General features: G+C 44.0%; 1 protein-coding gene and 1 long non-coding RNA gene across 18 annotated transcripts in view; one reads left to right on the plus strand and one right to left on the minus strand.

Moving 5' to 3' along the window:
• Window positions 1-222: 222 nt before the first annotated feature.
• Window positions 223-2,593, minus strand: LOC112676492 (uncharacterized). Its single transcript, XR_007406130.1, has 2 exons — window positions 2,415-2,593; window positions 223-2,293 (listed from the first exon to the last, which is right to left on the minus strand). It is a non-coding gene; the product is annotated as an uncharacterized LOC112676492 (long non-coding RNA).
• A 138-nt stretch (window positions 2,594-2,731) lies between these two features.
• The window catches only part of CLIP1 (CAP-Gly domain containing linker protein 1), a 123,943-nt gene continuing 112,041 nt past the window's right edge, over window positions 2,732-14,633 (plus strand). For 14 of the 17 annotated variants that reach the window (XR_007406128.1, XM_049101725.1, XM_025473794.3 and 11 more), the window contains exon 1: window positions 2,732-2,874. The gene's annotated coding sequence lies outside the window, so the exon portion shown is untranslated. Of the gene's footprint in view, window positions 2,875-8,075; window positions 8,147-12,533; window positions 12,736-14,633 lie in introns of those variants that run through there. The other 3 variants (XM_049101728.1, XM_049101726.1, XM_049101731.1) reach the window with 3 other exon arrangements.

The raw sequence follows: 14,633 nt of genomic DNA on the forward strand, positions 1-14,633 counted from the left end.
GCCTGTGTCTCTGCCTCTCTCTGTCTCTCATGAATAAATAAATAAATAAAATCTTTAAAAAAAGTGCTAATGATCCTTACTCTCTTGCAACTTACATTCCAGTAGAGGTGGAGTAAGACAGGTAATACAATAATAAACCTGCAGTACTGTGAAAAACTGGCAGAAAAAAGAATGCTAAACAGCTGTATAGAAACAAGCCACAAACATCTATCACCTTGCAGAGAATTTTTAAAAATTTTATTTTATTTAAATAGTGTATCATTAGTTTCAGATGTAGAATTCAGTTATTCATCAGTCGCATATCACACCCAGTGCTCATTACATCACCTGCCCTTCTTAATGCTCATCACCCAGTTACACCGTCCTCCACCCACCGCCCCTCCAGCAACCCTGAGCTTGTTTCCTACAATTAATAGTCTCTTAGGGTTTGTCTCCCTCTCTGATTTTTGTCTTATTTGCAGAGAGTATTCTTTACTCATTTTATTTGAGGATCTTGATACTTTTTTGAGAAGGGGGTGGCAGGAATCAAAGTAATGCATGCACATAGTTTTAAAAAATAAAGTATATCAGGGTTTTTGGTGAAAAGCAACATTGTTCTGCCCACCTTCCCCATCCCATCTTTCCCAGAGACTACTATATATTTTTTAAATATTTTAAAAATTTATTTATTCATGAGAGACTCACACAGAGAGAGACACAGGCAGAGGGAGAAGCAGGCTCCACGCAGGGAGCCCGATGTGGGACTCGATCCCGGGACTCCAGGATCACGCCCTGGGCCAAAGGCAGGCGCTAAACTGCTGAGCCACCCAGGGATCCCCGAGACTACTATGTCCTTAAAAAATATTTTACACCTTTATTTTTTGGTCCGGAAAATGAACAAAAAACCCTGTAGGTATTTACCAACATCCTCACTTTGTAAAATGAAGATCTGGGAGACCGGCCCTATCTATCTGGCTTTCTACTTCTGCTACCTCTTTCCATTTTCCAAAGTCTTGTCAATTGAGCTGTTCTAATACTTTTTACAGAAGACACACATTTTAAAATGCTCTGTGGCTAAGTCTAAAAATGGGATGTGAGAGCTTATTTTGAGGTAGGCCTAAGCATGTTTTTCAATCTTAACACTGGCCACTCTGTGGGACTGAGCAGTCAATGTTCAGGCCGGATGGCGGACAGGCCTTCATCACAAAATTTAAAGGGGTGCTAAAAACACACTAGAGAAATAATTATTTTAATGCAATATTAAAACATAGAAATTAATGCAAAAAACTCTATAATGAACAAACTATCAGCATTTAAAAATAAAGACAGGCTCAGCAGAATGAGTAGAGGAGAAAAGATAAAAACAGAAGCATTAAACGTTGCACCCCACCATTAGCGGTGACCTCATTTTAGGACATCTATGATTATATAGGTTGCTTATTAGAGCTGAAGTGTTTGGATGAGGGAAGTGAGTCTTTCTGATTAGGAATATGGATACTGGATTTCAGGGGTGCCCCCCACCACTGTGACCTCGCGGCTTGCAAATTAGGGAAGTGTTGAATTCAGAAATATAATTTTCGTGATTTAAAACGTGAATCAAGGGGAGGGGCCAGCAGGTAAATTCACTTTATTCAGAACTTCGGCCATTTCCAACACAGTTCCCTCCTTTTGCTCTGTGCGAGCTTGTTGGTCCAGCAGCACAGGGCTTTGAATAAAGGTCAGCAAAGGGGTCGCCTTCCTGATTATTCTCTTCTACCCCGCAGGAGGAGGAAGCCCAGGGGGCCCCTTATCTACCTCGGAGTCGCAGCAAAACCCTGGGCTTCCCTGACAGCTGCAAATTCCTCCCAGGAGCTGCAAAGCTTCTGGGGTTGCCATGGGCCGTGAGAGTGCAATGCGGGTCGCCCGCGGCGGCGGTGGCGGCGGTGGCGGCGGCGGCCCGGGCCGGCTGTGGCTGCCTCCTCTCCGGGCCCTTTCAAAAGCTTTTAAAGGAGATGCCCGCGGGGAGGAGGGAGGAAGGGACACCAACCAGGGCTTTCGTCCAAGCGGCTGGGGAGAATAAAAGAGGCTTTTCTCAAGCCAATGGAGCAAGGGCTGGGCTCGTTTCAGGGGATTTTAAACCCCCGGTCTTTCCCTGGAGGAAAGGCGGCTGCAGAGATGGTCCTTCTCAAGCTGCACTTGCTTTCAGGTTTTCCCAGGGGTTGTGCGCTCCGAGTCTTTCCCCGGAGGGGGAGGAAAGCAGAGACAACGTTCCCCAAACTTAACCTGCTGTAGGCAGCTCCTCCTCGTCTGCGTCCAAGGATTTCTCACCCTGGGTCTGGGGAAAAAGAAAAAAGAAAAAAAAAAAATCAGGCTGGTGGGCTGTGGTCAGGACTGAATGCAGCTCTGGGGTGTGACCTGCCCATTCCGGGAACACTTGCAGAAAATGCGCAACTAACCGAAACGAAGAGAAGCCGCACAGCCAGGCCCCCGGGGCTCCCCTCGCGGCGCCCTCCCACCCGGTGCTCGCGGGGCTCCGAGGGCTGCTCGGCGGGCGCAGACAAAGACGCGGCGGGGCCGGGTTCCGGCCGGAGTCGGGCCGGGCCGGGCCTGGCCGGGGGCTGGGGCGGGGGCGGGGGCCGGAGCGGCGCGGGGCGCGGGGCGCGGGCGCGGGCGCGGGGCTCGGGCGCCGGCCTCCGGCGCAGGGCGGCCGAGCGCGCGGGGAGGAGCCGCCACGGCGTCTTCTCCTGGCGGCGCGCACCCGCCCGGCCCCGCGGCGGCGGCGCGTCACGCTCTCCCCCGCCCCGAGCCGACGAGCCGGGAGGCGGGAGGCGGCGGGCGGCGGCCGCGCGGCTGCTGCTGCTGCTGCTGCTGCTGCAGTGGGGCAGGTGGCGGCGACCGGCGGCGGCCGAGGCGAAGGTGAGCGGGGCGCGGCGCGGGCCCTGTCCCCTTCCCGGTGCCCTCCTCCCCTTCCCTTGCGCCGGGCCGGGCCGGGCTCGGGCGGGGTGGGGGCCGGGCCGGCGGGCGGAGGGCCGCGGGGGCCGCGCGCGGTGCCGCTCCCGAGGGGGCCCGAGCAGCCCGAGCGGGTGGCCCCGGAGGCCAGGGGTCCCCGGGGTGGCGCCCCCGGGGCCGGGACAGTGGCTGGCCCTGGCAGCGCCGAGCCCGGCCTTCCCTTCCTCCGTCCGCCTCAAGATGGAGCTTGGACTCCTTGCCCCTGCGCCGCCCCAGGCGTCGCTCCCTCGCGGGCTCCGGCTCGGCTCCCCTCGGCCGGGGCGCAGCGCCGGGGCCGGGGCCGGAGCGGCGGAGCCCGCGGAGCCCGAGCGGCCCGAGCCCCGGCGGGACCTGTTGCCCCCCGGCGCGGCCGCCCGGTGTCCCGAGCGTCCCTTGGGCCCTGCCACCCGGTGCCCGCGAGCCGGAATGGAGGGCGCCCGGCCGTGGCCTCGGCGTGTGCGCCGCTCGGCGGGCTGGCCCCGTGGCCTCCTGCCTGGCCTGGCCGCGGCTTTGTCCCCCTCCTCCAGGGCTCTCTGGGTCTCGGAGGAGGTGGATGACAAGAGCTCGGCAGGATTTCTGAAATACCACCGCTCGCTGCCCGTAACCCGAGCCTTCTCCCTTGGCAGCGGATTGGCTCGGAAGACAGATGACACTTGTTTAGAGGTTATTTTAAAAGCAGAGGCTTCTGATTCCGTTAATGTGGAGATCCTGTGCCTCAGAAATCTGATTTTGATTTGGGGATAAACCCTGAACTGGGCTGTTTCTCCACTTCGTGTGGCTTTTCCATCTGGCAGGAACCGAGCACCACCCCCTCCTCCCTTCACAGCCCCACCTCTTTGGTATGAAGAAATTACACGTCGAGTCTGTAATCTTCTACATACCTGTTTTTAGCAAAACTTGGCCACCAGTTACCATATTTAAAAGGGATGGTAGGGACGCCCGGGTGGCTCAGCGGTTGAGCATCTGCCTTCAGCCCAGGGCGTGATCCTGGGGTCCCGGAATTGAGTCCTGCGTGGGGCTCCCTGCATGGGGCCTGCTTCTCCCTCTGCCTGTGTCTCTGCCTCTCTCTTTCTGGGTCTCTCATGAATAAATAAAATCAATCTTAAAAAAAAAAAAAAAAAAAGGGAGGGTAGAGGACATTGGATTTTTTTTTTTTTTTAAAGCAACCTTGCCTTCTTCCTGTTTTAGGTTAGGACAGTGCTAACCTAGCCAGTAAGAGCTCAGTATTAGCGTGGCTGCTGTTGTGGTTATGATTCTGGTTGGTGTTACAATTTTATTATCATTACTATTTATAACCTGTGGTATCCTCAAGTCAGGAGAACAAATGTGTTTAACTTTTGAGTTTAATGATAACCTTTTGCAAAAATCCTCAGTTATGTTGCTCCTCAGCCTTGGGGCATTTTTTTCTCTGGAAATAATAACAACCTTTATTGAGGGCTTCCTTTGGTCAGGCTTTGGGCAAATTTTTTATGTTTTATCTCATTAATCATCTCACCCAATGAAGGTGCTATCATTATCCCCATTTTACAGAGGAGGCATTGAAAGGTCAAGTACCGGGATCCCTGGGTGGCGCAGCAGTTTGGCGCCTGCCTTTGGCCCAGGGCGCGATCCTGGAGACCCGGGATCGAATCCCATGTCGGGCTCCTGGTGCATGGAGCCTGCTTCTCCCTCTGCCTGTGTCTCTGCCTCTCTCTCTCTCTCTCTCTATCATAAATAAATAAAAATTAAAAAAAAAAAAAAGAAAGGTCAAGTACCTTGCCCAGGGTCATACAACTTAAGTGGTGGTGTCAGGATTTGAGCTCAGGCATTGACTCCAGGTGTTTAGTTATTAGATTAGTGTAGCGAATCCCTGGCAAGGAGCAAGGCTGGCTTTTATTAAGCCAAAGGAAGTAGGTGATCGCTACAAACAGCTGGTGCTGGGTTTTTGAGGTCCAGAGAAAGTGGTTAAGTACATCTTAGGCCCCCTCATTCAAAGGAGTAAAAAAGCTGAAATTGGGTGGGATCCCTTGTAGGTTTTGTCTGAAGATAAAGATCATGCCCTTCCCTATCTTTTCAAGAATTGCTTAAGCTCCTGTTGCGCTTGAGCACAACATAAGCTGATCTGGTTTCTACTCTCTAGGAGTTTAGAATTCTTACCTACTAAAAAAATTGCCCTTTTTACTTAAAAATTTTTTGTACCCAGTGTCTTACATTGTATCTGCTGCAGCCCATGTGACTCATACATGAATACATGTGAACTTACCTCAGTAATGTTTGGCCCTTGCTTTTAAGTAGTCTCTGTTGAGATTCTAAACCCAATGGATGGTTAATAAGAGATGAACTGGTCCTCTTGTATTCCCTACAAAGGTAGGCATCTTTGAATTTTTCACTTACTGGTCACCTAGTGTTCTTATTTGCAGATATATTTCATATATTTCTGGCTATACACACACATTTTTTTCATTCTGGGAATGTATATAGTAAGGACCTTTCACTTTTTCACTTTTTCATTTTTAAAAAATTTTTTAAAAAGCAATCTACATCAAGTGTGGAGCTCGAACTCATAACTGTGAGATCGAGAGTTGCATGCTTCACTGACTGAGCCAGCTAGGCACCTCTTGTATGTCACTTAATTTGGTAAATGTTATTTAGTTGATTGCAAATATGAGGTCTGTAAGTCTTAAGATTGGTTTTATAGAGGTCGAAGCTAAAGAAAACAGAGTTGGGTAGTAAAGTTACATGGAGATGGCTTAATATTTCTTAACATTAAAAGGAAGTTTTGTTCAGTGTTTAAAGTGAGACTTTTACCCTCTGTAATTTTCCACTTTATCCCAATTATCAGCTTTTTAATTCTCTTTATTGTACAGATGAGGTGTGAGGTCCAGTGTTGTTTTTTTTCATATATGAAGAGTGGACAGTGTTGTTGATGAGTAGTTTAGTTACAAGCTGATAGTTCTTTACATTATTTTCAAAGTGTTGTGGTATTCTCCCCAAAGGCAGCAGGTGGGGCTATGGTGTACCTCTCTGTGAGCTGTATTAAGTTTCCTTTGGTATTCACTCAACAAATATTTATTAAACATGGCTGTGTGCCAGGTGCTGTTCTGGGTGCTGATGGTATAGCAATGAATAAAACTGAAATCTTTGTTCTTTTAGACTCCCCCCCCCCCCCCCTTCAAGTAGGGGAGGAATACAATAACCTCTGGCTTTTTTCTTTTCTTTTCTTTTCTTTTCTTTTCTTTTCTTTTCTTTTCTTTTCTTTTCTTTCTTTTCTTTCTTTTTTTCTTTTCTTTCTTTTTTCTTTTTTTTCTTCTTTTCTAATTCATGAGAGGCAGAGACATAGGCAAAGAGAGAAGCAGGCTCAATGCAGGGAGCCCGATGTGGGACTCCAGGATCACACCCTGGGCTGAAGGCAGACACTCAACTGCTGAGCCAACCAGGCATCCCTACAATAACCATATTGATAACATTTATTGTATATTGGACATGATATATACATGGTATGAAAAAAATAATAAGTCACAGAAAGGGGAATATGCCCTTTTGGGGGCAAGAGTTAGGGTAATAGATATTTTAGATAGGGTGGCAAGATATTTTAGATAGGGTTGCTGAGAATGTGACCTGAGTAAAGATCTAGAGAAAGTGAGGGAATGTAGATCCCTGGGGAAGGGCATAGTAGAAGAGGAAACAGCAAGTACAAAGATCCTGAGGTGGGAGTCTGGGAGGGCGCAGATAGTTTAAGGCTATATAGATTGTAGTCCTTAAAATATGTCTTAAAATATTTTTAAAATAGTGAAAGATATAGAATAGTAACATTATTGACTTTGTTGAAGAAAAAGTTAAATATTGAGGGACCGGAGGCTCAAAGAATTTTACTAACTTGCCCAGAAGGCCACATAGCTAGTGAATACAGAGCTGGAAATTGAACCCTACTTTATGGTACCTTCAGCAATGTGCAGAGTATGTTGGCAATGGTGCCTTAAGTGGCTGGCAGAAAAGCCAGACCAGTACTTGATGCTCAGACTTGAGTGTATACTCTATTTGTATGCAGGATCTTTGCTCAACCCTGGGAGGCCTTGTAACTGACATTTGCATATATAGGTTTTTTCTGGAATTGTGCTCCTGGCAGCAAAGCCTTCCTTTTTAGTCTTAATAGTTTCAGGGTTCAAAATCTCTGTTTAATATAAACCTTCATTTAAGTCTGTTCAATTTTAATTGGAAAGCATTGTCAGTATTGCCCAGGATATGAATTTTTTAGATAACTGTTTAGGGAGGCTTTAGACTTATTACAGCATCTTACATATTTTTAATATATGTAGTGTATGCTTCCCATGTAGATGGAACTCAGAGAATCCATATGCTTTAAATCGGCATTTCAGTTACAATGCTCTTTTAAGGGAAAACGTACTGACTGATGGTACTATACAAGAATTCCAAGTAAGAGCGACCTCTTCAGGTTTCAATCAGAACAGAGGCTTTTTTTTTTTTTTTTAAGTTGGCAGATAATAATTAACCAAACTTGGATTTGGCTAGGACGTCTGGGTTAATATCCTGGTCCTGGCACCAAGTAGCAAGGAATCTTGGCCACAAGTAGTAAAGAGCCCTTTTTTCCCCTCAACCTCCATCTGGCACTTCCAGGACAGATTCCACTAGCACTAACTCAATGGGTGGGTCTGTTTTCTAATTGTTTGTCTTTTGTTCAGCAACAAAATCTTAGAAGTATGCTTTGTAAAATCTTTGGAAAGAGGAAGTAGTCCTATTACAGAATCCCTGTTAGGAACTCTCCTTGGTATCTTTCTCTGGAGAAACGTATTCTCCTCTACCTCTTCTCAGGGATCCTAATGAGAGTACATTATCCTGCCCTAATATTTTTACATGACCATAAGGTCTAATACAGTTGAGACTTGAATTAAGTAGTTTGATATTTGTATTCTCCTTTACTTACGTCTAAATATAGCTTGGATCAGGTCACCATATGAACTCTGCCCATTTTTCACACTTAAAATTGCTGAGTCCTTGATTTATTGTATCTTCTCTGGAGTTAAAGGCCTGAAGATCCAGATGATCAGGGCGTACAAATCATCCGAAATTTGGGTTTGGTATATAAAGGAATGGCAACTATAATGAGATTCCCCCCCCCCCCCCCCCCACAGATTCTACAGATCCTAGTCGTGTAGTGCACTGAAATACTTGGCATTTGTTTTCCCCTCTCTTCTCAGGAAAGGTAAGAGATATTAGGGATATTTTTCTAAAAATCTTGTAATCAAATCATTTGACCTCCTGCCTTCTCTCTTTAACTGATTTACTCCTAAGAGTAATTTCGTATTGGAGATGTTATGTTCTAATACCTTAAGGCAGGAGGGATTCTATTAGACTGTTCTTTTCCAGACTGTAGAATAAATGAGTTTTGTAGGCATGGTAATGTTTTTTTATGGCCTAAGTGAAAGAAAACTATTATCACTAAGTTTCCTTCACACATGGGTGACTAGAAAAAACTGTTATCTTGAAGCCATATTACTGATTTCTGTTTTAAGGCATATATATATGGCTTACTTAGGTTGTTACATGGAGAATCTAGTTTCAAATTTAGATTTTAGAAAATGTTTCCAGTGAAGTGATCATTTTTGGGGGTTCACAGGTGTTTTTTTCCTTATATACTGGTTTGACAGTGACCCTTATGTTTCATTAAATATATATCAGTTGTCTTATGTAGGTTCAAGGCATAACGTGTAAAACAAACATATACAAAAACACAGAAAAAGGCAAGTTAGCCATAATCTTACTGCCCAGGGAAAAGCATTTCAGTGTTTTAAATACTTTTTTAAAAGTCTGAATTTATATTAATATTTTTAAGTAATTAAAAGTGTAATATTTTCACTGGACTCTCAATAAATCAGCATGAGGAGTCAGAATTATATAAGAACTATCAGAAGTTTGAATTCTGGATTTGCTTTAGCCTCGACTGGGCAAGTTGTTTAAACTCTCTCTGCTTGTTGTTCTGTGAAGTGGGGGTGACACTTGCCCGGTCCATCCTGTGAGGTTGCTGTATTAATGGAAGGGATTCAGGTTTGTTGAACTGGAGAGCTCTAGGTAACCTTGTCAGGTGGTAACCATAGTGCAGAGGAAATCAGTGCTTTCAAATGCCAAATTGGCCTAGGAACATGAAGACAAAGGAAGGGCCAGTCCTGTATCATACAGTGGTTGCCTGTTTTGTACATAGTTAAGTTTATAGAAAAGCTTTTCAGGTGAATGTAACCAATAGAAAGGTGGGGTGGGAGAAAGCCCCAGAAATGCCAGTTTATCAAATATCTCTTGTGTTCTGAAGACTCTTCTAGGTATAAGGAGCTCTGTCTCTCACAAGGTAAGACAGCTACAGTGAGTAAGTGGGATGAGACCCTGGAAGGTGATCACTTCATTAGTGTTGGGAGTGTGAATATGGGAGGGGATTCAGGAATGCTTCCCAAGTAGGAATTAGCACTTGTTTTTGTTTTGTTTTGTTTTGTTTTTCTTTTTTCTTTTCTTGTGTTTGGTATTGATGGAAATCTAGGGTGTTGAGGCAGGGATAGTTTATATTTTAATTTTTAAAAGATTTTATTTATTTATTTGACAGAGAGAGTGAGTGAGAGAGAGCACAAGCAGGAGGAACAGGAAAGGGAGAAGCAGGCTCCCCACTGAGTAGGGAGCCCATCGTGGGGCTCCATCCCATGACCTCAGGATCATGACCTGGGCGGAAGGCAGATGTTTAGCCAGCTGAGCCACCCAGGTGCCCCGAGGCAGGGATAGTTTAGGTAAAACATTCTAGGCCAGATTGAGCAAAGATAATGAGGCATAAAAGTAGCATGTTGAGATAATAGTGGATAGTCTACTGCTCTGTATTTTGAGGGCAAGTCACAGGAAATTAAGAAGTTTGGGTTTACATCAAGGAGAGGCTTCCCTGCCCTGATGAGTTCATCCCACTGGTCTCTAGCATTTTATTTTTTTTAAAGATTTATTTATTTATTCATGAGAGAGAAAAAGAGAGAGAGAGAGGGAGAGACACAGGGACACAGGCAGAGGGAGAAGCAGGTTCCCTGCAGGGAGCCCGATGTAGGACTCAGTCCCGGATCCCAGGATCATGCCCTGAGCCGAAGACTTAACACTCAACCGCTGAGCCACCCAGGTATCCCATCTAGCATTTTAATCACTGAGTTTTCTGCAAGTCTTTTTTTTCTGTTATTTGACCAAAAATACCATATACCAATACTTGTAGGTGGTAAACAGGAAAAACTGCTGGGTAAACTATCTTTTTCATGCAGAGTTGTGCAACCACCACCACCAGCGATTTTAGTATATTTTTTTCACACCAAGAGGAAACCCTATATTCCCAGCCCTACTCTGTGTTTCTCTAGACTTGCCTATTCTAGGCATTTCACATAAATGGAATCATGCAGTATGGATGACTTCACCTGCAAAATGTTTTCAGAGTTCATCTGTGTTGTAGCATCATGTATCAATACTTTATCTTTTTTAGGGTTAAATCATATTCCATTGCATTGGTATACCACTTTTTGTTCATCAGCTGATGGACATTTGGGTTGCTGCACTTTTTGCCTATTGCAAGTAACGCTATTATGAACATTTGTGTTTATGAGTGGACTTAAGTTTTCATTTATCTTGGGTATATACCTAGAAGTGGAATTGCTGGTTTATATGGGAGCTCTGCCTTGTAAGGAACCACACAACTGTTTCCTAAAGTGGTCGTACTATCATCAATGAATGAGGTTCCATTTTTTCCACATCCTTGCCAATTTATTATGTTTTTAAATTACATTCATCCAAGCAAGGATCAAATGTGGTATCTTATTGTAATTTTTTTTAAGGTTTTATTTATTTATTCACAAGAGACACACAGAGAGAGGCAGAGACCTAGGCAGAGGGAGAAGCAGGCTCCTTGCAGGGAGCTAGATGTGGGAATCGATCCCCTGCCTGGGATCATGCCCTGAGCCAGAGGCAGATGCTCAACTGTTGAGCCACCCAGGTGTCCCTCTCATGGTAATTTTGATTTGCATCTGCCTCATGGCTAGTGATGTTAAAGATCTTTTCACGTGCTTATTGGGCATTTGTATAGCTTCTTTGGAGAATATACCAATCATCTTTTATTTTGACCTTAAGAATATTAAGTGTAAAAGCAATGTGCAGAACACATTGTGTTCTCTGCCTGTCTCTGTCTTATTTGATTGATTTATTTATTTATGATAGAGGGGGGGAGGCGCAGAGACACAGGCAGAGGGAGAAGCAGGCTCCATGCAGGGAGCCCGACGTGGGACTGGATCCCGGGACTCCAGGATTGTGCCCTGGGCTGAAGGCAAACGCCGAACCGCTCAGCCACCCAGGCTGCCCATCCTTTGCCCACTGTTAAGCTGTTTTTTGTTGTTGTTGAGTTTACCAATTACCTTTTAATTTATACATCTATCAGGCATTTATTGCGTACCTACCTTAGGGAGGCACCTGTGCGGATGTTGGAGATACAAAGTTGAGTAAAACAGACATACCTTCTGCTCTTGGGAGGGGGATGCAGGGCTAGTAATGGAAGTCAGTCCTTTGCCTGGCAGCAGATCCTGGCTCTGTTAATTAATGGAAGACCTCCTATAGACTGCTTCACCTTTTGGAGCTCAGTGTTCTCTTCTGTAAATTGGGGATAATAGCTACTTTGCGTAGTTGCCATGTTGATTAAATGAGGCAATGTGCATAAAACTCAGTAAACATTAGAATTCTTCCTCACCTTCCATTTAGTCCCTGGGGTCTTCCTGGCTGCCCGTTGCTTAGAAAGTTAGGTTCCGCTTAGTTTTCTTTTCATTTAAGTCAGAATAGGGAAAAACCCACTTCTACCAGTACGGGAAATTAAAATCTTTCTTCCTGGCCATGTTTTCGAATGTTAGTTTGAGTAGGAGTGCCTTGCCATTATTAAAGGGCACACTTTTAATGAACAGTTGTCACTGAAGAACTTGTAATTTATGAGGAGTTAAATTCAGCATGGAAAAGCATCTTCTGTTCCTCATGTCAGAACTTGTGCCTTGCCAAATTTCAGGCTCTTTTGTATGTTTGTGAGTTTTATTTCCCAGGGTTTAACTAAAGGTAAGGTTGGCTTTTTTTTTTTTAATTTTTTTAAATTTTTATTTATTTATGATAGTCACAGAGAGAGAGAGAGAGGGAGAGGCAGAGACATAGGCAGAGGGAGAAGCAGGCTCCATGCACCGGGAGCCCGACGTGGGATTCGATCCCGGGTCTCCAGGATCGCGCCCTGGGCCAAAGGCAGGCGCTAAACCGCTGCGCCACCCAGGGATCCCCCCCCTTTTTTTTTTTTTTTTTAAGATTTTATTTTTAAGTAATGTCTATACCCAACATGGGACTTGAACCCACAACCTGGAGATCAAGAGTTGCATGCCCTACAGACTGAGCCAGCCTGGCGCCCCAAGTTGGAGTTTTTCTTTCTAAGGTCTGATAGGACCTGCTCTGTGTCTGTGTGGAAGATTACCTAAGCAGGAAAAAAATAACCAACAATGAAGCTGGGTATTAAGATCCAAATGAAACCATTTCCTAGTCTCTGTTTATAGTATCCAGGGTGATTGTACAGAAAAGCATCTTAGAGACTTGTGAGGAAATGAGTAGAGTGGTATTTTCTCTTGAAATAGCCAGGTATCCTTTAGTACTGTGAAAAATAGAAAAGTGATTTTTCTCTTTCCCATTGGATCTGAAGACCTATATAGCAAATATTAAATTTGCTTATTTGCTGAGTAAAAACGAGAGATTTTATAAAGAGGAAAAGAAAACCAAGTAAGTAGCTGTTTTGTGAATTATCTTTGTACTCTTTTCTTGTTCAGAACAAACATCTGGTATGTATTTGCTTTAAGTACCGGCAGTGTCTGACTGTTTAAGGGGAAGAGACAGTATACTTACTTTTATTCCTTTGTGAAGATTAGAAAGGGACACCAATTTTAACTTGCCTGGGGATTGACTCCTCTCACTGCTGTATATAACAGCTCAGAAACTTTTATTCATCAGCACACTTTTAGGGTCAGGAGTCTTTAATCTGGAGATTGAGGTTTTATGTCTTAGACTGTTAAGTAACTGGGACCTTAACAAGTGATTTCACTTTTTAGAGTCCATTTCCTCAGTGGTAAAATGAGGAAGTTGAACTAGATTGCTAAGGTCTCTTCTGATTCTAAAATTTTATGATGCTATATTAAGCACATTAGTTCTTTTTGACACATTAGTATAATTGACTGCTGTCGACCTATTAAGTAAGTTCTTCTGGGAGACACAAACCAGGCCTACTAATTTCTGTCTCTTTTAAGATCTGTCTCTCAGCTGGTGGTATTAGAGTTACAGAGTCACAAGAATTTTGTAGATATTTGTGTAAATGAGCAAAATAGCTCAAATTACTCAGCTTTCCATGTTCCCTTTTTTAAAAATTCTTTTGCAGATGGATGAACTTTGAGAGGCTGCTTATTTTCTGTTTATCCAAGTAGCAGGAACATGAAATCTTCACTCAAACTTAGCTGTACAAAGACATTCATAATTGCAGGCAGTTGCATCATGGCAGAGTGTCATCTTCTAGAAAAATTGCCTAATGCTCCAGATCTCTTTGGCTTGGTTGGATTTCAGCCCCCTCCTTCTCCTTTTTAAAACTGCTATAGACTTTGAAATTCTGGGTACAATTTGTATTCTGCACTACGTCATACGCTGAGCCTTAAAAACATGATTTTCAAGCATAGAAATTTTGAAGTGGTCATGTCTTTCTACTGATACCCTGTTCTGACTTCATCCAGCAAACATCCTGAACTGAGTCTTTAATCACTTAAAATTCTATTTCTGATTTTGCTAGAGTGTGTAGTAAAAGTTTCTGTTTACCTTCAGTATCTTACTGGATGACATCCTCAAACCAACACTTAAGTTGGTAAACTGATTTTATAAATTGTTTTGTAAGGCCTCTAACCAGTTAGAAATTGGAAGTGCAACTGCTTTCGGGCACCATTTGAATTAAGAAGTCAGTTAATCTTCTGACCCTTCCTGGCTTGTCTCCTTTAGTGTCTAAATGTGCTTTTCACATTGATTCTTTTAAACAGTGACTACAATATTTACTTATCTCTTTTATCTTTTGTACTCTGTCCTTGCGAGAGATGTGCACTTTGTTTTTAATCTTTGTGTTAACTTTAAAGCTGTTTGACTCTGGCTTGTTTAAAAAGCTATATCATGTGTTGTGCATTGTTTGTTCTAAGTTCTAGGCTCCTGCTACTATGTATTAAACATTTTTTATACTCTATCTCAATATTTCATGATATTCTGTTAAGAACACCACTATTTTCAGATGCTCTGGCCTCCTGATCAAAATTTGAGACTTGGCTCCACCCTTTTAGGCATATGCCTTGGAAAGACAGAGTCAGCTCTTAGGAAGATGGATACTCTTTCTCCTCTTTCCATTTTGGAAAGTTGTTTTCTTCTCGTGGAAGTTTATTTCTGACTGGGCTGCATGGCCTTTTCCCCTGGCTGATCTTTTCATTATTCCGGAGTCTTCTAATTCTCTGTTGGAGATAGTGGGGTAAAGAAGCAGAGGGGCAATTTGGAATTTCCCTGTCATTATGGGCACCAGTCATCATAGACTTAACCTCTCAGGTTTAAGATTTATCCTCTTACCCTTTAAGCCAATAACTTAGTTGCTGCTGAAACCAAAT

Source organism: Canis lupus, chromosome 26, assembly GCF_003254725.2.
Source record: "Canis lupus dingo isolate Sandy chromosome 26, ASM325472v2, whole genome shotgun sequence".
NCBI classification, from domain to species: Eukaryota; Metazoa; Chordata; class Mammalia; order Carnivora; family Canidae; genus Canis; species Canis lupus.